Below are 25,333 nucleotides of genomic sequence, written 5' to 3'. Positions count from 1 at the left end.
GCACAAAGACAGGATTAGCTCCTGAGCACTGCTGGCAACTACACCACCACCACCACCAACAACAACAACAAATGTAGTTTAAAGGTCTACAAAGAGTGTCAGTATAAAACAAACCACAATAAATAAAAGACAGAGCCTGGCCAGAGCAAGAGCACAGCAGGTAGGGCATTTGCCTTTCGTGCAGCTGACCCAGGTTGGATCCCTGGCATTCCTTATAGTCCCTTAAGCTTCCCAGAGGTGTTTTCTGAGCATAGAAATTGGGGTTACCGGGAGTAACTCCAAGCACCACTGGGTGTGTCCCCAAACCTAAAAATAAATAAATAGATAGATAAATAGATAGATAAATAAATAAGACAACTAGGAACATAATACTTTGTTCTCTATGTGTGAGCTGTGGGTTATCAGATTCTATACTAGCCCAATGATCCCCTGGGAATCACAAGCACTAAGCTGGGAGTAGTTACCAAGTACTGTCAGTTGTGGCCCCCAAATAAACAAATAATATATTATACAATTGATATATATAATAACATAGAAAGAAAAAACCTTCGTAAAAGACAAAGAAATTAAAGTGAGAACAAATGTAAGCAAATAGAAAAAAGAAACACTAAAATACAAAAAAAAACATATTATATGTTAATATGACAGAATGTAGGCCAGACATAAATTATAGCCACAAATAAAAGTGAGTTAACCTGCTTATTTAAAGAAAAAATTAAATTGGCTTATGAAACAAAACCCAAGTCTCTGCTATGTGTAAAAAATCATGCTTAAAATTCTGGGAATCAATTGGTCTGGGAAATAACTGCTTGTATATAGATTAACCACATGAAAAGAAAACAGAACGTTCAAATCTGTTACTAAGGTAGATTCTAGCCAAAAATGCTTTAAACTAAACAAGAATAGTTCATAATGTTAAAAATTACATTATAATATGCAGACTGTAGTTAAGCATATTTGTTTTAAAAACAATAAACTTCTTGGGGCCAGAGACATGGAAAAACATGATGAAACCACCTTTTGAATACAAGAGGCCTGGGTTCAACTCCCCAGATCCCCACACACACTGCATAGTTCCTTGAACACTCCTGAACACAGAGCCAGGAGTAGAATTCAAGCACCATGGAATATGGTCTACACTCTCCAATAAAAATGCAATAATAAAATTAATTTGATGGTTAACAATGAAGATAATGGGGTACTTAGGGTAAACACATTTTATGGGTTTGTTTAATGGTATTTATGAATTTGATTTACATTTAAATTTGAGAATTTTATATATTACCTTCCCCAATGTGAATGGGTCATCCAAAATTACACATATAATTAGAACATGAAGACAGGGGAAGATTGTTTGACTGATTGAACTGAGACATTGGTCCTCCATTGCACTTGAATTGGGAACATTTGTTCCTTGACTTTCAAATTCAGAAAAGAATTAAATCACAAGTTTTCCCTATGATTCTGGTTTACAGATGGCAGAAATTATGGAAGTTTTAGGTCTCCATAATCTTGTGAGTGAGTCAATTCTCACTTTATTAATATGCATTCACTAGCATATATAATTCTATATACATAATCTATATGTTTTATAGAATTAAATTGTATAAAATACTATAGTGTATTCTAAATTTTGTATCTATATTGTCATATATATTATTGGATCTATTGCCTAGCTTTCTCTGGAGATCTAAGTTAAAACATTTTATTGTCAAAAATAATCTTTTCCTAAAGAATTTTAAAAAAGAGTTTTCTGAATTTGTTTTGGATTTGTACAACTGGTTTCTAACCTATTTCAATGGTGTATATAAATATATATACTGTTTGTTTTGTTTAACGATCACTATAATTACTATAAATATTTATTTAAATAAATATATTATAACTATAATACATACTTATTTGTTATATTTCAATATGTACAAAATTAAGGAATTAAGATACAAAATTAAACAATCCAAAGAAATTAATACTTTAACCATATTCATTGGTAATACCATGCCCTATCAGGCACAAACTAACTGGCCACTGTGCATTCATGGCAGTAAGATATATCTGATGTGGCCAGAGAAGGAATAAAGGGCATCCTATACCCTCCTTCAAATATTGTTGTAATAGAGTTGTTTAATTACACAATGACCATTTTAGGCAAGCATGCCAGAATTTTTTAAATATTGAGAGAGTTATTAATGCAAAGTATATTTTAGAAGTTTAAATAAAAATGATTTCCATACTGGATACTCCAAATCCATTGCTTATAAGAAACAAGAAAAGAGGTGATCATATATATGATTTTTTTATTGTTGTTGCTGTTTTTGAGTCATACCCGGCAGCGCTCAGGGGTTACTCCTGGCTCTATGCTCAGAAATCGCTCCTGGCAGGCTTGCGGGACCATATGGGATGCAGGATTTGAACCACTGTCCTTCTGCATGGAAGGCAAACGCCCTATTTCCATGCTATCTCACTGGCCCCTATATATGATATTTTAATGTTTTTTGAGAAAACTAAATGTGTGATGATGACTTGGTGCAAGAAAATGTTGAGTCAGGTATTTGGAGTTCCAGTCCAATAAATGATCTTTTTATCTGTGCATGACCTAAAGAAGACATTAATGTCCTGTTGCTACAGGAAAGAAATGCTGAAAATAAAACTTAGAGTCAGTTTGAATCTGATGATTTTTCAAAGAAGATTGGACTCTCAGTTCCTAGGAGTGGCTGCTTACCAAGTAAGGGTACTGTTTGCAAATTAAAGAGGTCCTATAAGATAGGGATGGTGATACCATTTCAAAGCTGGAGACCACTAAATTTTGAGTTTTTTTCCAATGAAAAATGTCTCCCAAGTAGAAATTATACCCATCATAATTGCCTTCACATCTCATTCCTCTTACTACAATATTAAATGTTTTACTACAAAATTCAGTGTTTTTCATGATGATTGCTTAACATAAAGTAGACATGGTGCTGAAAAAATTGTAACAGTTTCAAAGAGAGCAAAAATTTTCATGCCAATTAACCTTTCAATGGCAATATAGATTTTTTTTATGTTTCTTTTTGTGTCATACTGCTTTTTACTCTACATTATAATCTTGGCACATTTTCCAGTAGTCTATATCTAGTACAGTCAATGATAAAAACCTGTGACACAAATTCCAACTTCATATCTTCTTATTGAAGAAATCAAGCATTTCATTGACACCCCATTTTATGACTGATAAAGATTTAATATCATGCAATGGGTGACCTAATAGGACACAAATTCTTTCCATCCTAAAGACTGATCAATCCAAGACCAAGGTGCAGAATCAGTGCCTGGTGAGAAAAAGCTTTCCTGTTAACCACTGTGTTCTCACTACACTGAAGAGCACAGAAAGACTGTTTCAGGACACAAATCCTACTGATGAGAGCTTTATTCACCTCATCAAATTGCCTCTCAAAGAATCTACATCCAGACACTACCACTTTTGGGCTCTGAATTTTTTAATTAAACTCAAGATTGTATCAAAAATTATTTTGATGTATATGATGACCATCTTATGAGTATAGTGGTAAATAGTTTAATCCAATTTATATCATCAAATCATCCTCCTTTCATCATCAATAGTCCTAGAGTGCTATTTATATTTCCCTTGTCCCACAATTTCTTATCAACAACCAACATTTTTGTATTAAAATATTATGAATGTGAAGAAAGAGCATTACCAACATGATATTAAAAAAATTCAAAAGGATATGCATGCATGTATATTCTCTGACACACACAAATTCCCATATTGAACACTAAGGATTGCTGAGTGAAAAGCCATTTCATTTAAGACAAGTCAGTCTTCCCAGATGATATGCTAATGAACCAAGTGAGCTGTTATAAGTCAGTGATATCACATCATTCAGCACACAATTTCCAAAAACAAGTTAATGAACCAGTTTTTAAAAATCATTTAGAAAAGCACATTTTGACACATTCCAATGAAGCCAGTTCATTTTCTGGGTAAAGAGATGCTTATCTTGGGGCCTCTCCAGACTAAAACAGGCTTGAAACAATTGTTATCAGTTATGGTACAAAAATATAACAGGCAAGTGAACCACTAAGCAGGGGATGGGGCTATTTTCTCAAAGACAAAACAAAACAAAATCAAATGACCACAATAATATTATAAAACTAAATTCCTGATTTAAATGTTGTGACAAAACACATATTTCTCAATGTTCAATATTCTTGAAGCAATTATTTGAAAAATTTGAATAAGGAACCTTTCTCATTGTGAGGTACTAAATTTACACTTATCCTACCTATTCTCCTGTATTTGTATGCTTGGATCTCTTCAGGAACATGTTTTTGGAAGATCAGAACAAATTCGGAACGTTTTTAGTTCATTGTCTCAAGTATAAACTTTCTGAAACAAATTAATTATTCTTGTAAGTTCTCAATTCAATTGATATTTAAAATAATTTTTATATATTCAGCAGGAAACATTCCCTGGAGATATGGATTATTTGTTAAATATTCCTCTTTAGCCCAACAATTATCTACATTTTCTGCATTTTCGTACCTTTTAACTATTACTGTATCTAGCCAATATTTTATAGCAAAATTTGTTAGTTTATTCATGAATCTTCAATTATTTGTAATAATCCCTGTTGCTATTTTAAAACACTACATTTTAGAACATCATTCACATTTCTGAACACAAGTTTGTTGTTCAGTGTTATGAAATGAAGTAAATTTCCTTAGAAAAGTCTCTATCCTAGACTTTGTCCTAGGAACTGTGTAAAACCCAAGATCTCTAATTACAGAAGACTGACCTTGACAACCACAACTGAGCAGAACATTTCCTGATACCATGAAAAAGATCTTTGGTTTTGACAATGAATATGGTCATAGCCAGTAGTGAACCCATGACAGTATGCTACAAGGGTGGAGAAACCCAGTATGTCTTAGGCCAAGGGAATTTTCTTTCTAATTTTCCCAATTACTGTGCCTATGCCGAAAACAACAACAACAAACTTGCCACAACAGCCCCCTCCTATTTGTTTTTTTTTTAATTTTGTTTTGTTTTGTTTTTTATTTTTTCTTTCTTCTTTTAAATTTAAATTTATAGTTTCTACATAGGGGCTCATCCCTGTTTTTTTTTCCAACACAACCATAGAATATGAATCAGCTTGTTTGTCTCATAAATTGAGAAAAGTGGATGGCAAGTAGTCTCATGAACATTGAGTGGAAATATAAAAAAAAAAAAAAAAAAAAAAGACCAGCCCTAAACACTCAACCCAAAGTCAGCCACAGTAAAATCAAGAGACCCAATTTACATTAAGCTGCTCTCAGGGGTCTCAAACTCGAGGCCCGCGGGCGGCAAACGGCCCTCTCTACAACATTTTGTGGCCCTGCCCTAAAGGAATCTTTTTCTGTTTTGTTTTGTTTTCGTTGTTTGGGTCACACCCCCCAATGTTCAAGGCTTACTACTGACTTTGCACTCAAGGATCATCCCGACTGTGCCTCCTGCGGCCCCAGGTAAATTGAGCTTGAGAGCCCACTAGCAGTTCAGTGGAGACAGGGAAGCATGCTGGGAACAAGGGCAGAGGGAGGCAACACTGGTGGTGGGAATTGCCTAATTCACTGCCACTATGCACCTTAAATATAACTGTGAAAGACTGTAATTCACATTGGTCTCAATAAAAATAAAAAAAATAAATTATCTAATATCTAACTATAACACCCAAATCATGCAACATAGCAATATGCTTTTAATGTTAAGTGTTGTTTGGCTATGATTGCTTTTTCAACATTAGACAAAATTTCTATTTATTTGATAAACTTTTTTAAATAGTATCAAATCTTTACAAGTACTTTGCAGGCCATTTTCTCAGTTTTACAGTTCATTATAGTGTGATGAAGATGAAATTTTCTATCTAACTCTAATGTTATATATTACTACAAAAGAAACACAAACACGTACCCAATCAATAAGTATGCCTTATTCTACAAAACAATATAAAAATTATGTATTTTTTCAATTCCAATAGTCAAATAAATACAGTATTCATGATCCATAATAAAGATTATAATTTGGAACTTATCGTTAAAAATTTGTAGCCCTACAACATTAAGTTTTTTTTATACTAAGTTCTTTCTTTTTACATCATAAACTGGTTTTACATGCTTAGTTTCATTTTAAAATTTCATGAAAATATATTGTTCTCTGATGCCTGCTCTTTTGCTATCACAACAATTCTGGTCTAGTGAAGGGAATCCGACAGGAAGAAATGTATTGCATTCTAACTCAATGACATGAGATATTTCAATTGCTTGGGTCCTATAGTCTCTGCTTACTTGACTCCAAAATTCATTTCCTAGAAACTGATCCCAGAAATTTCTTGCCTGGATGACTTGTTCTTAGTGAACCCTCAGATTTAAGGATTATGTGCACCCACATCATTTCTTTTGAAACAGTGGTTAGGAGGAGACCTTTGATAATACAGGGGAAAGGCTGATGCACTCTATGGAGTGTCATATCTGACCCTTCTAATGAAGTATGTATTAGCCACTGAAGTGAGAGTGAGTCAAGTTGCAACCTAACTTCTGTGTTCTAAGATTCTCTCAGAGGTGTTTTATTCTTAAATAGTTATTATTTTTATATAAGTAAGGAAATATTTGCTTATGTTGACATCTTTGTGACACAGTTAAGTTTTGGGTTATCTTTATTAAATTACTTAAATTACTATCTTGCTTAAACAAAATTAAAAGTGATATGAATTAACCAGATTTTTCTTCTATGAATGTTTTGAGTAATAAGAGGCTTTAGGTTATCTACTGTAATACCTTCCTTACTGTTGTTATTATTCCATTTACAGCTAAGAAAGACACCTAAAGGTATGAACTAAGCTATGAGATTTATGCAGTTGGTCCATGGCTAAATGTTTCAATTTTACAATACAACTTGGCTTTAAAAATAATAAGTCATGTGTTCGCTTCGGCAGCACATACACTAAAATTGGAACGATACAGAGAAGATTAGCATGGCCCCTGCACAAGAATGACACGCAAATTCGTGAAGCGTTCCATATTAAAAATAATAATAAGTCATATAATTCTACCCTTAATTTAGATTTTAGAGACCTAGAATATGACACCAACCTATAATGACAGACCTTTAAAAACTGCAAAATATTTAATTATTGGGTATAAAGGAACATGCTATTTCTTTGGGTACAATAAATAAAATTCACCTGAGATGATTGTTAACAAAAGTGATGAAGAGCACTGAAAACATATGTGCCAGGTCAGCTCTCTGCAAATGAGATTTTCCTATAAAATTGAGGAATAACTTAATTTTCTTTAAAAAGAACATAAACATAGTTTTTAGTACTACATTCTAAACAGGAGGTGTGAAGCAGTGTGGACATAAAAGAATTATAGAGGAGAACAATCTTGTTAAAATGTCAGAAAGAAAATTCCTTAGGAGACAATATTAGGTTTGAAGAGAACAAGAGTAGACAGATATGAAAGAGAAAAAGAAAAGAACCAGAGTTGAGCTGCTTTTGATGAGTTTTCAAAAGAAAGATGTTTGAGTTGTTACTACAACCAAGTGGGTAATTAGCACCAAAAGAAAAATGACTGAAAGCAGGGTGTCGGGATGGGGTGACCCATGCCGAGGAACCTTAGAGACAATATCATGTTCTTAATACATTGTTCATAACCAGACCAATGGTGAAAAAACCTTTGATGACAAAGATTTATTTGCAAAGTTGTAATAAATAAAAAATTAAAGAGGGTAAAATAATATCAATAATGTATTAAAGTTTTAGTAGGAAGGTTTCACATGAGGCAATTATTGTAATTGGATATGTCTGTGTCATGAAGAGTTAGAAAGTGTATAGTTTTAAAACATTTTAAGAGAAGTTATATAAAGAACAAAAGAGACTTAATTGGGCCTTCAAACCAATGGAATGGATTTTTAGGTAATTGTTAGCATAAGTGAAAAAACTCTACTCAAGTTCATCCATCTAGTAAAAGAAAAATTTGAAGAAATACATCTTATTTTGTTGTCCCCCATTCACAATACAGATCAGGCAAAAGGCCTGGTTTCAGGTTTTTATAGGGATCATTTACTGTACCTCCTCTTTCTATACAGTCAGTGTAAAGAACACAGCCTGTGGTAAACATTGATAGGCCTTATCTTTCTTTTCTTTTCTTTTTTTTTTAATATATATATATATATAAAATCCTTCAGCAGTGCAACATTCCCATCACCAATATCCCAAGTGTTCCTTCCTCTCCACTCCACAATGGCCTATACTCTAGACAGGCTTTCTACTTCACACATTCAGTCACATTTTGTTATGACAGTACTCAGTGTAATTATTTCTGTGACTGCACTAAACAATCCCTGTGGTGAGCTTCATGTCAGGAAATACATCTTAAATAGAAAATATATTTAATATTACATTTTAGAAGTGATTAAATTAATATTTCTTACTAAATTTAAAAAATCATGTAGAATATTTTAAAAATAAATATCTCTGTGTTCAAGAAAAACAATAAGAAAGAAGTTTTGCCTTCAGTACCTGATACACCCAGTCAGAAAGACCAAATTAACAAGGAGCTGCAAAATGAAGTATACACCAAAGAGCATAATAGCTGAGTAATACATTTCATGACTCCAAAAGATGTGCTACAAATGAATTTTCATGCTTCCCAATTAAGATATGTGTCACTTTTGTTTCAAATATTTCCCTTTGCCCTAAAATATGGTCATGGTCTATGAAATAAATACAAGAGAGGAAAGAAAAGGAGAGACAAGCTCAAAAAAGAATATGACCTCTGTTGATTTTCTATAGTTGCTGCAAAGCATTCCTGTAAGTTAACAGTTTAAAACTTACTCAACAAATGAAGTTCATTGTCTGACTTTTGTATATGAAAATTCAATACTAAACTCCCTACTTTGAACCCAGGTGTCAAGATTCCAGTCTCATTTCACAGTTTTAGGGGCAAAGATGCTTATTAATCTAATTTGGTTAGTTAGTGGCCAGTTCTTCCTGACTCAAATTCAACAAGAATAACTTAAAGTTTCACATCACATTACCTTAGTTTTCTTTTCTGATTCTTTTATTATCCGTTGTGATTAAACTGGATGCACTCAGAAAACTTAGGATCATTTTTTTTCTTTTGTCAATCCTAATAACTCTGCCATCACAATTCTTTTTTATCTTATATTATTATTTGTTGCCAAGTTAGGAATTAGGATGCAGATTCATTGGTGGGCTTGTATTTTCCCCAATACTATATTCAATTTGGACAGCTGTAACAAAATACCTAGACCATATTATTTAAATAAAGAAATATTAGTATTATTTTTTCATAGTTTTAACAGCATTAAAAATATTTGATAATACCTCCTTCCCAGGTTTATAGACCTCAAACTTCTTGCTCTAACACCATGAGAGAGAAATCATTTTTTTCTAAATCTTACAAAGTCACTATATCATTGTAACCAAATCAGTCTCCAAAGCTCCCACCTTATTATAATGTATCACACTGATGGACAGGGAAGAAAATATTGATTGGGATACATGGTTTTGCTATTTAGTAGCATATAGTCTCCTGACTATCACTTGAGACCCTGAGACTCCCTTGAGTCCTCCAAGCATCACTTGGTGTGGCATTAGAAGGCCCTTTGCATGGCCTGGGCAACTCTGGTGAGATTGAGCCTTCTGTCACAAACAGCACTGCATCTTAGAACTTAATCATTGACCTAATTGGCCAAGTATCACTGGGTGTGGTTCTTGGGTCCTATGAAGACTTCCAACTAAAAGGGAAAGAAATTTACTCTGAGGATTAGAGACTCAATATATGGTGTGTATTGAGCATAAATCTTCCCTCCATAATACCTACCATATTCTTTCTGTGTATAGATGAACAAAGATAAATCCATTGCCTAAAGGCAAGGGGAACTAGAGACACTGGTTTTAAGGAACCATCAAGGTAACAAAATGCTCTATTAGACATAAGACAAATATTTATAATCAAAACAATATAATATGTGTTACTGAGATATTAATATTATTGTATAAGATATAAAATAATATTCATTTTTACTATTGCCAGTATAAATTTATGGACACATATATACATATATGTATGTAAATATGTATATGTATATATGTATGTATATATGTAAATATCACAGAATAATACAATTATTAGAGAAAATGTTTGGGATATATTTTTATATATGATTCAAAATGAATATAATTTAAAGGAAAGAGTGCAAAACTGGAATTTTAAAAATGAAGGCAAATCTTTAGTAAGCCTTGATGAAAGTATGAACAGACTTTATAATAGCTCTATTACTGATATCTCTCTTTTTCTCCCCAAAATGACTTTCCTGTGCAAATTATAGACACAAAGACTAAAACTAGTTCACTGACATAAATAAAATATACAATAAAAAATAACAAGTAATCCAGTAAACAAATTTTGACTCCAATTTTAGTTTTACAAGACATTAAATATTATGTCTTGTTATCCTTAATTCCCTTTTTTTCTCTTTCCTGAAAATGAAATATTGCTTGGATTTCAGGTTTTTTAACTGACTGATGTCAACCCATTGAACTATTTAACGTGTGAATCATTTACTTTATCTTTTTAGTTTCAAATGTCATTTTCTATGTATAGTTTTTATAATACAATGTATCTGGTAAAAAGTTTTTTTAAGTTTAATATAACATTCATTTTCTTTACATAAAATATTTTTATATTATTTAGAAATTTCTTTCCTATGCCTGGATCAAGGTGACACAGACCTATATTTTCTTCTCTAATGTCCATTTTTGTTGTTTTTCATAAAACTTTTGACTCATGTTCACAAAAAATGATGATAGGATAGCCCACTAAAACTTGGTAAAATCTTAATATGTTCATAAGCAAAATTATCCTTGTAACCAACAAAGATAAAATATTGTTTAATCTCATTAGTAATCACAGAAATGAAAGCAAAAATAAAAATTAAATGTCTATAAATATATGGATAGACTAAGATTTTCCAAGTTTGACAGATCCAAGTTGGAGAAAAGCATAAGCAATACTTTTCATGTTATGTAAGTGTGCCATACATATGTACCAGAATTTAACTGGCTTTCTTTCAAGTAAGATACATCATTCAATATATTAAATATAAACATACAAAGGTCAATGGAAGAAATGGAAGAATGAGAGAAATGTGTGACAAGTGAGCCAGAATAGATACCACTTTTTATTATGGAATAAGTCAGAAAGTGCAGTGTGTAATCCACAGCAAATGAATATATATTTTATGGTATATATATGTAACAGAGAAATAAGAAAAATTCAGTGTGGGAGAGTACAAGTGACTTTTTAACATTTTACAAAGTGACATTTAATAAGTATTTTTCTGTATACAAATATAGAATATACATATAGAAATCCATATTCTATATGCTACTTTAGAATACAAGGAGAGACAAAATTAAATTAAATTAAAATCAGAAAGATCAGTTAAATTAGAAAGGAATAAGTTTACCTAGAAAGAAAGGGAGAATTTACATGTCTATAGAGAGAAAAGGGCAGAATTATTATTTGAAGAATTCATGAGACTGAGAATTTTTCCAAACTGAAGAAGTCAAGATACATTCCCACATCTAGAAAGCTGGAATAGTTGCAATCAATATAAGCCAGGAAGATCTAGAACTATTGAACTGTGTTTGTGTGTGTGTGTGTGTGTGTGTGTGTGTGTGTGTGTGTATCCTGAGCTAAGAAATAGGCTGGGGTGTTCATCTGACCAAAAAGATTATTTGTACAACAAAGAACACATGCTTTGTTATTAGGTGATTTCTTTGAATCTAGTTTTCTTTCTCCCACAGAAAACTTACTTCTGGTAAAATAAAATAATAAATTATATTTTGGTTCATGCTTCTAATTTTTATTCTTCTAAGTAAAACTTCTTCAGAAGTAAAACTTTCCCCTGAGACTGCAGGACCATGTATAAAGCAACCACCTGTCATACTATTGCGCCAGTGAGCATAATTTATCATCTTGTTTAGATCCTATCATCTTGAATTGTTTTACACTCTCCTCATGATACAGCACAAAAAAACAAAGAACACTTAGTGACCCACATCATGTTTGGGTTAGTATTAAAGCTGATGCTTGTTTCACCTGTTCAACCATGGTGCCTTATTTGTTAATTGGATCCAAATGAGAAAGATGCAAAAAAAGTGTATTTTATTTACAACTTTTCAAACACCAATGATTATCAAATAACAAGATAACTTTTGGTTGTTGTTGTTGTTGTTGTTATTTTGTTATGGGGAAATATTTTCTGGTTCTCAGAGTTTTCCCTTAGTTCTGTATCCAGGAATATTTTAGGCAGATTCAGAAGATCATATGGAGTCCCAGAAATTTCAACTTAGTCAGCCTCATGAAAGACAAGTGCCTTTTTACTTAACTACTCTACTTTCTCTCTAGACCAACATTTTTTTCTGTACCTCCAGATATCTTCAAAACTACTTTAATTGCATCCTGCATGTCAGAGATTTCTATGCACAATCTAGTCATAGAGATAACTGGTTCTTCCCTAGGGAGAATATCAACCTCCAAATTTATTTTACTTACTTCAACTCAATGGTTTACTCAAAATGGTTCCTCTCTCTAGAAAGTGGGTAGAAAAAAAAAACAAATTAATTCAACATTTATGTCAATATTTATATCAAACTACATATTTTACTAGATTTCTTATGACCTCTTCTACCAATCCAATTGTCTTTTTCTGTGCCCTCTTATTCAACTACCCATGAAATGAAATCACTCTATTACATTTAGTTAATTTTCTTTGTTTGTTTGTTTGTTTTTTATGTCGTTTGGCCTACACTCGGTGATGCTCAGGGGATTACTCCTGGCTATGTGCTAAGAAATCGCTCCTGGTTTGCGGGTCCATATGTGACACCAGGGGATTGAACCGAGATCTGTCCTTGGTTAGCCATGTGCGAGGCAATCGCCCTACTGCAGCTCCACTTCTCTGGTCCATTTAGTTCATTGTTTATGATATTCTCCCTCTACTTGACAGTCAATTTCCACATTGAAGATATAAATATACATTTTCAATTGCACAAGTTATTCTCAGAACTGCATAACTATGTTTGCAAATTAAACATCCAAAAACTAAGGGTTAGAGAGATATTACTGGGATTAAGAAATTGTTTTGGGCATGGTCATTCCTGCTTTGATCCCCAACATATCATATGGTCCCTGAACTACCAGGAGTTATCAGTAAGGAGAGAGCCAGGAGTAAGGACTGAATAGACAGATTGTGGTGCTAAAAATCAAACAAACAAAACATATGGGTCTAAGTTTTGCTAAGAATTAGAGTTGCCATCTAGTAACTGATTACAAAGGACATGATTGTCCTAATATTTTAACTCCAAAGAATGGAAAGGAAAGAGAAATTCTGAAAATAGAAGAAATTATTCTTAGGAAACATTGTCCTTTCTGGATAAATGGCAATAAAAGAGCAATTTCTTCTGAACTGCTCAGAATACACACCGGTGTGTAGCTTAAGATATAGAACACAGATGGAATTTTGACTGCCTATTCATTTCTTTGCCAAGTGACCTTGAGAAGACAGTCCTAGATAAAGGTTGGATCTCTTAAATGTATTTAATCATTGAAAATCATGAAGATATTATTCATATCACTTCCACTTTGAATTCCTCTGATGGTTCAGATTGTTTTAAAAAGACTGTCAATTATTTAGTTTAGCAAACCATTTCTCCACAGACTAGTCTTTACCTATTAGTTCATTTTCCTATTGTGACAGTTACAGAAGGTTTCTGTAATTATATTCCTAGAGACCATGTACTCTCATATCTCTAGGCCTTTCCTCTCAACCTGGGAAATAACCAATCCCTAATTAAATTACATAATTTCATATTTTCTGAATCTCGACTTAGACTCTATATACTAGAGAAAAGCATTCTCTGTTCAGCTTACCTGGAAGACATGGTTTCTTTATAATTTCCATAGTAATATACCTATATGCTAGAGTATAAGCCGAGTTTTTTCGGCACAAAACTCTTGTTTTACTCGGGTTATACAGGTGCATGTAGTCTCTAGTCGTCTTCTGTCATCTGCTGGAGGGGTTGATGCTTCAGCTGAGTCCACAAGTCCCTGCTAAGGTAAAGAGGTAGGCGGCTGAACTTAACTGTATAGCACTGAACTCTTTAACCCACAATATTCTGCATTTTGTATGATACCGACAGCAGTGATGATTATATCTGCAAACTCAGTGATGATGATAATGTTATACACTCACATCAAATACAGCTGAATTTCTGTTTGGTCATACAGATGATGAGGAGGTGGAGGAATGCTGTTTAAAAGGATTTTAAACTTTGTGATTTAGCTTGATTACCTGTTAAGCTACAGTTTTTTGCACTTTAAAGTTTTAAAGTTATTGATGCTAGTTTACAGTTTTTCTTTAGCAATAAATATTAAAAATCATTTAACCCACTGATTTCTCAATTACTATAATTGTTTGGGGGTATATATTTTGATTTTTGAAATTTACCAGTGGCAGTTGCATTTTCCAACTCAGCTTATACTCAAGTCACTAAGATTTCCCAGTTTTTAGGGTAAAATTAGGGGGACCAGCTTATACTCGAGTATATATAGTAAGTAGTATTTGGCTTATGGATATATTTTTATGAAATTCTTTTGTAGATTTAGCATCTCTCTTTTCCTCTATTCCCTTTTTAAAATGACATATGTAATAAATTCCTGATCTGGAGTGTTGCCTGTGCGTGTTTTTCCACTATCCTGTCTCCTGAACCTCTTGGGAGTGGGCCGAAAAGGACCCAGAAAAACAGCTCTCCCAGAGGTTCATCCAAGGGCCAGAACGCCAAGGAACTGTGTCCGACTGTGAAAACTGGCTATCCGCAGTATTCTGCAGAAAGGCAAGTCCCCTGTTTGTGACATCAGGCTGGGAATATCTATGCCCGCCCAATGGTTCCCGACTGTGAGAAACTGTGAGTGTTGCCTGTGCATGTTTTTCTACTGTCCTGTCTCCTGAACCTCTTGGGAGTGGGCTGAAAAGGGCCCAGAAAAATAGCTCTCCCAGAGGCTCCAGAAGAGCACTTAGCTCTGCTTTGCTACGTGCTGCGCACTCTTTCTAACCAATGAACCCCACCACAACACGCAGAAAAAAATCACACTACAAGCATGACAATGGGGAAACCTTGCAGGCAAACACCATGAACAGAGAATGAAGAGGATAGTGCGGATAACCTAAAAAATTCCAACCATCTGATTAACTTCTCAGATAAGGAGTTTAGAATAGAAATATGGAAGATGTTTGTAGAACTCAAAGAAAGCATAGATCTATCTGAACAGAACACAAAGACAGAAATCAGAAAACTCTAAACTGAAATAACAGACCTGAAAAACACTGTAGCTCAATTGAAAACCTCAGTGGATGGCCTCACCAGCAGGGTAACAGCAGCTGAGGACAGAATCGGCGTGCTCAAGATGAAAAGCAGGAAAACTCAACACAGCAGAAGAAACTGGAAAAGAACCTTAAGACAAACGATCAGGCAATAGAAAAAGTACTCAAGGAATGTGAACAGATGAAAATAGAAGTCTTTGATAAACTCAACAGAAACAACATAAGAATAAATTCCTGTTCTATCTTATTTATTTATGGAAAAACCAACATATAATTTGTTTTCCTTTACCTTAACTTGAAAATAGAGGCTATATCCAAAAAAGTTGATTGAAGGTTTATTAATATGTCAGATGCTAAATGTATAGAAATGTCAAGAAAAAAGTTATCAAATGAATAATTACACCCTAAAAAGTCAGAAATTATATATGCACAATTCATTTAAAATGAACATAAATATTTGTAATTTAATATATGTAAATTTTTGGGGCCCGCGAGGTGGCGCTAGCGGTAAGGTGTCTGCCTTGCAAGCGCTAGCCAAGGAAGGACCAAGGAAGGACCGCGGTTCGATCCCCTGGCGTCCCATATGGTCCCCCCAAGCCAGGGGTGATTTCTGAGTGCTTAACCAGGAGTAACCCCTGAGCATCAGAAAATATATAAATAAAATATATATGTAAAGTTTTAAATATGCAAAATAATATACAATTCATTTCCCTGATTCACCAAGAAAAGACAATACTTTTAAATAGATAGGTTCTTGAAATTGTTTAAATTATTATCCTCTACATGTGATTAAAACCATATATTTGCCTTTTTACTTCTGCTTTATTTTTTCTCCTAGAATAATCCACAAAATACATGTTACAAATGGCAAGACTTCATCATTTGTATAGCCAAGTATTAAAAATTATGATGTATAACATATTCTTTATCCTACTTTTTTGTGAAAACTTCAAACCTAGATGTGTAATGAGTTTTTATAATTTCATATTTATTATCAATTGTTTATATTCTTAGGTTTGATCTATTTTGTATTGTTTTAGAAATGTTTGGTTTTCAGGGCCAGAGTGATAGCATAGTGGTAGGGCGTTTGTCTTGCATGCAGACTATCTAGGACCAACCTTGGTTTGATCCCCCAGGTTCCTATAGGGTCCCCAGAGCCAGGAGCAATTTCTGAGCACATAGCCAGGAGTAACTTCTGAGCATCACAGGATGTGGTCCAAAAAAAAAAATGTTTGGTTTTCCATAGTGACAGCAACAATTTTGCAGTCCAATAGAGAATGTATAGAATGTTTCATATTTGAAATAATAATTTTTTAATAATACCATCCTACTTTGCCATCACTTTTGATTTGCTTTTGGGGGCCACACACAATTGACTTCAAGGCCTACTCTTTTTTCTGCTCAGAGATCATTCATTGCAAAGTGGAGGAACATCTGTGTTGCTAGGTTCCAAATATGACTTCATTGTATGAAAAGCAATTGTACTCTCTAACTCAGTTTCTATAATTTTTATTTTATACTTCAATATTTTGTTATAATAAATTATTCTTATACTTAATAGAATTATAGCAAATTAGGGATATAAAATTTATTTTGATTGTTTCTTTTTTATCAACCTTTATTTTACAACCTAGTATTTGGGGTTCTATTTTGAAATTGAACTGAAATGTTTTTATTCTATTAATAATATTCTTTTTTTTGTGTGTGTGGTTTTTGGGTCACACCCGGCAGTGCTCAGGGGTTTTTCCTGGCTCCATGCTCAGAAATTGCTCCTGGCAGGCACAGGGGACCATATGGGGCGCCGGGATTCGAACCGATGACCTCCTGCATGAAAGGCAAACGCCTTACCTCCATGCTATCTCTCCGGCCCCTAATAATATTCTTTATTTTTTGAGTTTTAGTATAATACTGGCCATGTTCAGGGATTATTCCTGCCTCTGAGATCAGTGACAGTGCTCAGAAAACCATATGTGGTGATGGGAATCAGAGATTTTCTGCATACAAGGAAAGTGTTTTAACTCCTTAATATTTCTCTGTCACTGTTATAGTCTTAAACAATGAAGTTAAAAGAGTTGTTTTAACATTTATATTAGGGTACGTCAAGTGACAGTAAACATCTCAAGCTTTTAACTAGGAAAGTTTTATTTCTCCTTTATATGTAAAATCTAGATGTATTAGTTAAACTATTTTAACTGGCATATTTTTCAGTTTTTGAATATCATTCCAAATATCTCCTGACCAATGGAGTTTCTACTAAGAAGATGTTAAGAGTCTTTGCACGTTGATCCATGGGTCTTCTCTTACCTTCATAGGTTTGTATATTCAGTTCTTCCAACAGGTTTGAGAAGTCTTTGATTTTTATGTCTTTGACCAAGGTCACAGTCTCTTCTCTCTTTCACTTTCTGTGATATTAATTAAACTCATCTCAACTTTCCTACTAGAATCACATAACTCTCAAAATGTTTTCTCAAGTCTATTAATGACTTATTTTTAGATTTTATTTATTTATTTTATTATTTATTTCTAATTTATTCCTCCACTTAATCTTATACAGTGCTTTCTGTAATACTCAATGCTACTGAAATTCTTCATATCCCAAATTTGTAACCTGATTCTCTATAATGAGCTCTTTCAGAAAGTATTCCTCATCACTCATATTAACACTGAACTCAATGGATTATTGTTCATGGTGTCTTGTCTGAGTCTATTGGCAGCTTGTTTGTTTGGGGGGTCACAGATAGAATATGTGGAATAGTCCCTGTTCTTTGTTCAGGGAACAGTCCTGAGGTGGGCTCTGGGACCATATGTGGTACCAAAGATTAAACCTGAGTTGGATAAGAAATCTTTGGGGTTGGGGAAAGCTAAAATAACTGGCCTTAGGTTTATTCTTTGGAATTGTGACCACCTCTACCCCAGAAGAAAGAGCCCTGATGCATTTCAGAAGATTTATATGTTCAGAGGAGAATATATAGGGCCCTTCCCAGACTCATGACCCAGACACTATGGTCAGTAGAGCTTGATTAGTAGTCCCCATATCAACCTTAGCTCCTTGGTCATTATCACCATACTAAACACACATATCTGAGGATATTTTTACACCTTTTTCTTTACATATAAGGCATATTCTTCATATATTCTTCAGTTTCCTATGCTTATTGTTCTCTATTGTGAATATGTATGGCTTCTGAAAAATTACTAGAATATTTATAAACTATTAGTTTATTCCTGCTGGGAAGATATCCAGATCCTATTTTCCCTCTCCTTGAAGCCATTCTCCACCCTGTGGTAGTGAACATTTTTATCTACTTAAGTTGTTTCATACTTAATAAAGCCTCTTTCAAATAATTGTTGTTCTTTTTCTAGAATAGTGTAGAATTCTAATTATAATTTAGATAACAGATCATTGACTATTCTCAGAAATAATTTTGCTTGTTCTTTGGGCCACAACCATTGGTGCTCAGAGGTTACTCCTGACTCTGCACTTAGAAATCATTCTTGACAGGCTCAAGGGGCCATATGGGATGCTGGGAATCAAACCTTGTTCCCTCCCAGGTCAGCCATGCACAAGGCAAACACCCTATCACTGTGCTATCATTCCGGCTTCAAAGTAATAATTTTGCGATGTTGTAAACAAAATTCAGAGAGAAACCAGGATGCAAAGAAAAACAATAGTAAGCTATGCAGATGTGTGCTTGGGGCAAGCATAGAAATGGCTGTAGAGTAACTATAACATAGGACATAATATGAGCTAGCAGGCAGTAAGACTATGTACAGTTCCCCTAATTATAGTGGAGGTGTCAGGAAACTATTGGAATAAGTCTTTATAATTAAAATCATTAAGAAGGAATGATCATAAATAGAAAAGAAACCCAGTAATTTTTAAATGCCCAATCAGATCTGGTTCTATATTTAATAGGCTATCTTTTACTAACATCAGAAACTGCTAAAATTATGGAGAAAACAAACAAATTCATGTTATTTTGGTGAGTCATAATGAATTCTGAATCTTTCTCTATATTTTTACTGCACTCTTGTTGAGAATGGGTTCTGATTTCTATGCAATGACTTTGTTGCAGTAAAAGAAAAGAAATAAAAGTGTTTTTAAGTAGAGGAAGGAGAAAATAGCTTTAAAACCTTGAGTTTTTCTCAGTCGTATCTGTGATTAAGTTGGGCAATTTCATACCATTGTTTTTAAAAGGAACTATAATGTAAAAATTATGCACAGAAAAAACAATATAGATGTGACTGGTGAGATTAAAAGTTAAACAAACCTGCAGAAAACACAGCATGACAGCAAATTCCAGATGGCTGGATTTCCCCAGGGTCCTTGAAGAGGTTTGAAAGGGCAGGTTACATATCATTCAACCGATTTTCATCCCTGTAAGTCTACAAAGGAAGAAAAAACTGTTCCTCAAAACACACAGCTTTATAAAATAGTGTTTTGAACTCAGTGTGGGGGTGTGGATGAGTTCATGACCCAGTCAGCAGAGGCAGTTCAGACCTGAAGGATCAGTCATTGTAAGAAAACTTTACCCTGCTATCCTCAGTGCTATTTATTTGCCTTGTATGTGTATGGAAGAGAATTCTGATACCCAGCTTTGCATTCTTCACCTTGGCATTGGATTAGGTCATGCAGAGTAGATTAGGACTTCCTAATGGTATCACATTACCTAATGGTTGTGAGCCCTCAAAAATTGTTATGGACAATCTCTGTAATGTAAGAGTGCTGTTTTCATTTACATCTTTCCGATGATTAAAGATGTGGATCATTTTTTGGTGTACCTTTTGGCTATCTGTATTTCTTCTTTGTGGAACTTTCTTTTCATCTTTTTTTTTTCACATTTTGGTTGTAATTAGTTGTTTTTTTTTTTCTTGTTATGCTTTACCAGTGCCTTATATATCTTAGAAATTAATGCTTTATCAGATAGGAATTGGATAAATAGTTTCTTCTACTCTATAGGCAGTCTTTGTATATTAGTATCATTTCCTGTGAGGTGGAGAAGCTTCTTAGTTTAATGTAGTCCAATTTATTTTTGCTTTACTGGCTTTGTCAATGATGTTTAATCCTCAAAGATGCCTTTAGCTTCAATGTTATGGAGAGTTCTACCTATATTTTTCTCTATTTACAGAACTGATTTCAGGTCTGACTATTACTAAATATTAAGGTATTTAATTCAATTTGATTTGATTTTTGTTCATGCCATTTAAGAAAGATCTGAGTTTACTTTTTCACATGTTATCAGTTTTCCCAATACCACTTGTTAAAGAGATGTTCCTTGTTCCAATTCATATTTCTTGCTCATTTATTAGAAGGTCAGTCTCAGGATGAGGGTCAGTCTCAAGATATTTAAGTCTATCCCATTGATATGAGGTTCTTTTTTTATTCCAATAACATGATGTTTTAATAACTAATGGTTTATAGTACAGTGTTAAGTTGGAAAAGTACTTCCTTTGATCATATTTTCCCAAAGATTGCTTAAGATATTCAAATATGTACTGTTCCTTATTTATTTTAGGAATTGCTAATATATTTATTTACATCATAGACTGACACACATAGAAAAAAATAGGAATAACCAGTGCTGGCACAGATGTAGGAGTGGGGGAAGGGTCTTGTCAGTCACTGCTGGTGCAACTAAAACAGCCTTTCTGGAAAGAAATATGGATATTCCTCAAAATATAAATTAAACTCCAATATGATGTAACAATACTGCTCCTAGGAAAACAGATTAAGGACCCAGTAAAACAATGCAGAAAATCACTCTGAAACTCTATGTTAACTTCTGCACAATTAAGAATAATTAGAATCTGAAAACAACCTATATGCCTGAAAATAAATAAATGTATAAAGACAATCTGTGTTATGTCTACAAAATGGAATACTACACAGTTATTAAAAGAAATGAAGTCATGATATGTGCTAAAACATGGATGGGTATGTTAAGTTTTATGCATAGTATAATACTTAATAATACAAAGGCAGAGGGATAGATATAAAACAAGAGCAGTAATTTGGGAGACATAAAAGTAATGGCAATAATATCCAGAGACAATAGCGATGAAGATAGAGGACTAGTCCATAGTTGGAAGCTTTTAACAAATAGAGGGGAAGTGCACTTAGGACAGAAAAAGGGCCTCTAAGACAATGACAGTTGGGAATGATCACTTTGGACAAGAACTGAGAGCTTAAATAGAGTATTATGCATGATTCCGTTTCATTCACAATTTTGCAAAACATTGTGTCTACAAGATAAAAGAAAGATAAAAATACCATATTATTTTTATATATTTCCTATGAATAAGTGAGATTTTTCTCTGTCTATCCCTCTCATTCAGCATAATATCTTCCATATATATTCATGTATAAACAAATTTTATGACTTCATTTTCCTTGATAGCTACATAAATTCCATTGTGTAGACATATCACAGTTTCTTTAGCCACTCATTAAAACTAGTGCACATGTACTGTTTCTAGATTCTGACTGTTGCAAGTAAAAATACAGAGGTTTTTTCGGTACGGTGTTTTTGTGTTCCAAGGGTTATCCCTCAGAGTTGTGATGCTGGATCATCTGGAAGCTCAATGTTTAGCTGTTTTGAGGACCATCCATATTGTTTTCCAAAAAGGATGGAACAGTGTGCATTTCCACCAGCAGCAAATAAGAGACCCTTTCTCCTTACATACACACCAGTGCTGTTTTTTCTTGTTCTTTGTGATGTGTGCCAGTCTGTGGTGTGAGATGATAGCCCTTGGTGTTTTGATTTAAATCTTCCTGATGATCAATGATGTGGAACATATTATCATGAACTTATTAGCCATCTGTATTTCCAAATTAAGGAATGTTATTTTTTAATCCCCATTTTTGTGTGAGATTAGCATATATTTTCCTAGTTAAATTCAGTGCTTTGTATATCTTATATATTAACCTCCCATGTGATGGGTATTGGTATATGGTTTTTCCCTTTCCCTGGGTAGTCTTTGTAACCTAGGCACTGTTTCCTTTGAGTTGCTGAAGCTTTTCAGTTTAATGTAGTTTATCTTAACTTCCGCTTGATTGCTTCTGCTTGATTAGTAGTGTTACTTCCTTGAAGATGCCTTTAGCTTCAATGTCATGGATTGTTTTACTTTGTCCTCTATGCATCTTATGATTTCAGCTAAGATATTAAGGCATTTAATCCATTCTGATTTAAATTCTGTGCATGGTATTAAAGATAGTTTTGACCATTTCTCAAACTCAATAAGACCACTATGTGGGATGAAAAGGTGCCCTAGATCTCATCACCCCAAAAATATCTCAAAATACTTAATGAGTATATCTATATTTTATCTGTATGTTTAATACCTCAATAATTATAACTCTTTTTTTATCACATTCAGCAGTGTTCAGGGATTACTTCTGGTTCTCTGCTCAGAAATTGCTCCTGGCAGGCACAGGGGACCATATAATATGCTGGGATTTGAACCTCCATCAGTCCTGCAAGGCAAAAGCCCTAGAGCTGTGCTATCTCTTCAGCCCAATAGTTATGTCTTAGTGTGTTTATTTCCAAAAGTAAAGGTAGCCTTCTCCATCCATCTTTTCATTTTCCATTATTATTTTATATTATTATTTCTTAATTTTGCTTGGTTTGGTTCTGCTTGCTAAAAAATTCTAGAAGAAAAAAATCTAGCTTGGGATAAAAGCTCAGATCAAAACCAGGGCATAGGAAATATATAGCCTATCATTCTTACCCCTAAAAGCGCCTGCAATGTAATATGACACAATTCCCTTTGGCATAGGCATACTAAATAAAGGAAAATCTTATGTATAGAAACAAGCTCTTATTTACTAGGAATAAGAACCCATATATTTTGTAATACAGAGTCATCTTCCACCCTAAAATCTTGTCACAGGGACTCAATTTAGACTTCATGTGATCGGACAGAGACCATCCAACCAAAAACCCAGATCCCACCCGTAGAACCAACACAGTTCCCTGCAATAGCATCAGATATCAGAATCTCCCTGGGGAGTTGCTAATATCACGATGGCACTAATTTGCAGCAGTTTGCTATGACATCCTGTTGATGAAAACATCAACACTTGATCCAAGAGCAGGTTGCCCTACCTCATCACCAAATGGTAAAATAAAATCAGAAGAAACACCGTTCTTTGATATGTACAAAAACCAAGATCACTAAACTGACTTTGACCACTGAGACTGAGCAGAACTCTTCCTGTGACCCTAGTCTAGGATTTGGCCTAGAATTTGTACAAAAACCAAGATCTCTAATTCCAGAGGTCGGACTTTGACAACCGTGACTGAAAAGAACTTCTGGAACCATAAAAAAAGACTATACTAGGCTTCGTTCTAGGATCTGAACAAAAACCAAGGTCACTAATTACTGAAAACTAATTACAACAACTATGATGAAGGAGAACTTCTAGAATCATAAAGAAAGACTTTATCTTAGACTTTGTTCTAGGATCTGTGTAAATACCAAGATCTCTAATGACAGAGGACTGATTTAATCAGCCACAACTGAGCTCAACATTTCCGGGCACCATAAAATGACCTTGGGGTTTCATAATAAACATGTCCTGAGCCTGTAGTTGTTACCATGACAATTTGCTTCAGGAGTGGAGAAACAAGAAAAATCTGAGGCTAATATATTATAAAATCCCCAATACTTACTGTGCCTATGCAAAAACAAAAAAAAAAATGCCATAATAGTCTTCCCTCATTTTTATTTTTCTTTCCCCTTCTTTTTTTCTTTTTACTTTTTGTTTTGTTTTGTTTAAAAAAAAAAGCAATAAGCCCTAGTTAAGCATGAAAAATAAATGGCAAATTTGGCAACAAATTCCATAACAATCAAGAGTAGAAATTTGAGTGCACTATTTTGCATGTAGCTGAGTTTTCCAGCACCATTTATTGAAGAGGCTTTTCTCACTCCATTTTGCATTTTTTGGCCACACCCAGTGATACTCAAGAGTTACTCCTGGCTATAAGTTCAAAAATCATTCCTGACTCTGAGGACCATGTGAGATGCCAGATCGAACCACGATTTGTCATAGGTCAGCCATGTGCAAGGCAAATACCCTACTGCGGCACTACTGCTCCTGCCCCCACTTTGCATTCCTTGCCCCTGTATAAATATTAGTTAATTGAATACTTATAAGTCAGTCTCAGACTATTCAATTATGTTCCAGTAATCTGAGGGTCTTTCTTTATTCCAGAACCATGCTGTTTTAATGACTACTGCTTTATAGTACAATTTGAACTTGGGAAGGTGATTCCTCCTATCTTCTTTTTTATAGGGATTACTTGCTTTAGCTACTTATGGATATTTATTGTTCAATATGAATTTCTGAATTGTTTAGTCTACTTCTTTGAAAAATGCCATAGTAGAGAAATGCAATTGAGATAAGAGAAGGTTGCAGTGTGACTGTTCGAAACATGTTCTGGACCATGAATTATAGTGCTCAAGCATGAATTTTTAGTCATACTTTCTTTGTTGAAATGTCTTCTACAGGACTTACAGTTACATCTAATAAGTAAGTGTGCCTCTCTAACACTCACTGTTCTGGTGTGGAAAAATTATATCAAAAATTACATACTTATAGTGGTAAGAGTTGTGTAATGATATTAAACAATTAATAAATTAGACTTCCAAGAATACTAGCCACTCAACAGATACGCTCTGTAAGAGGTTAAATAGTCCCTTCCAATTTTGTGCTTTTAGCTTTAAACATGGAGTACTACATCTGTGCTACATCTCCTTTTAGAACTTCGTGTAACAGATATTTCAATTTGCTTAAGAACCTGGTACAAGGGAAACTAATACTTTATAGTTTCTCCTTCAATGGAGATGAGAATCATCAATTTGCAATTTCTGATCAGAAATGAA

At 33.9% G+C, this 25,333-nt stretch overlaps 2 non-coding genes and 1 pseudogene across 2 annotated transcripts; 2 read left to right on the top strand and 1 right to left on the bottom strand.

Annotated features, from left to right (window-relative positions):
* Nucleotides 1–25,333, top strand: part of LOC126025746 (transforming protein RhoA-like) — a 55,059-nt pseudogene that overhangs the window by 525 nt on the left and 29,201 nt on the right.
* Nucleotides 6,956–7,062, top strand: LOC126026683 (U6 spliceosomal RNA). The gene has a single exon (XR_007501906.1). It is a non-coding gene; the product is annotated as a U6 spliceosomal RNA (small nuclear RNA).
* Nucleotides 8,035–8,166, bottom strand: LOC126026409 (small nucleolar RNA SNORA51). The gene has a single exon (XR_007501695.1). It is a non-coding gene; the product is annotated as a small nucleolar RNA SNORA51 (small nucleolar RNA).

This window comes from Suncus etruscus, chromosome 13, assembly GCF_024139225.1.
Source record: "Suncus etruscus isolate mSunEtr1 chromosome 13, mSunEtr1.pri.cur, whole genome shotgun sequence".
Lineage (NCBI taxonomy): Eukaryota > Metazoa > Chordata > Mammalia > Eulipotyphla > Soricidae > Suncus > Suncus etruscus.
This window is presented reverse-complemented; position numbering and strand designations above follow the sequence as displayed.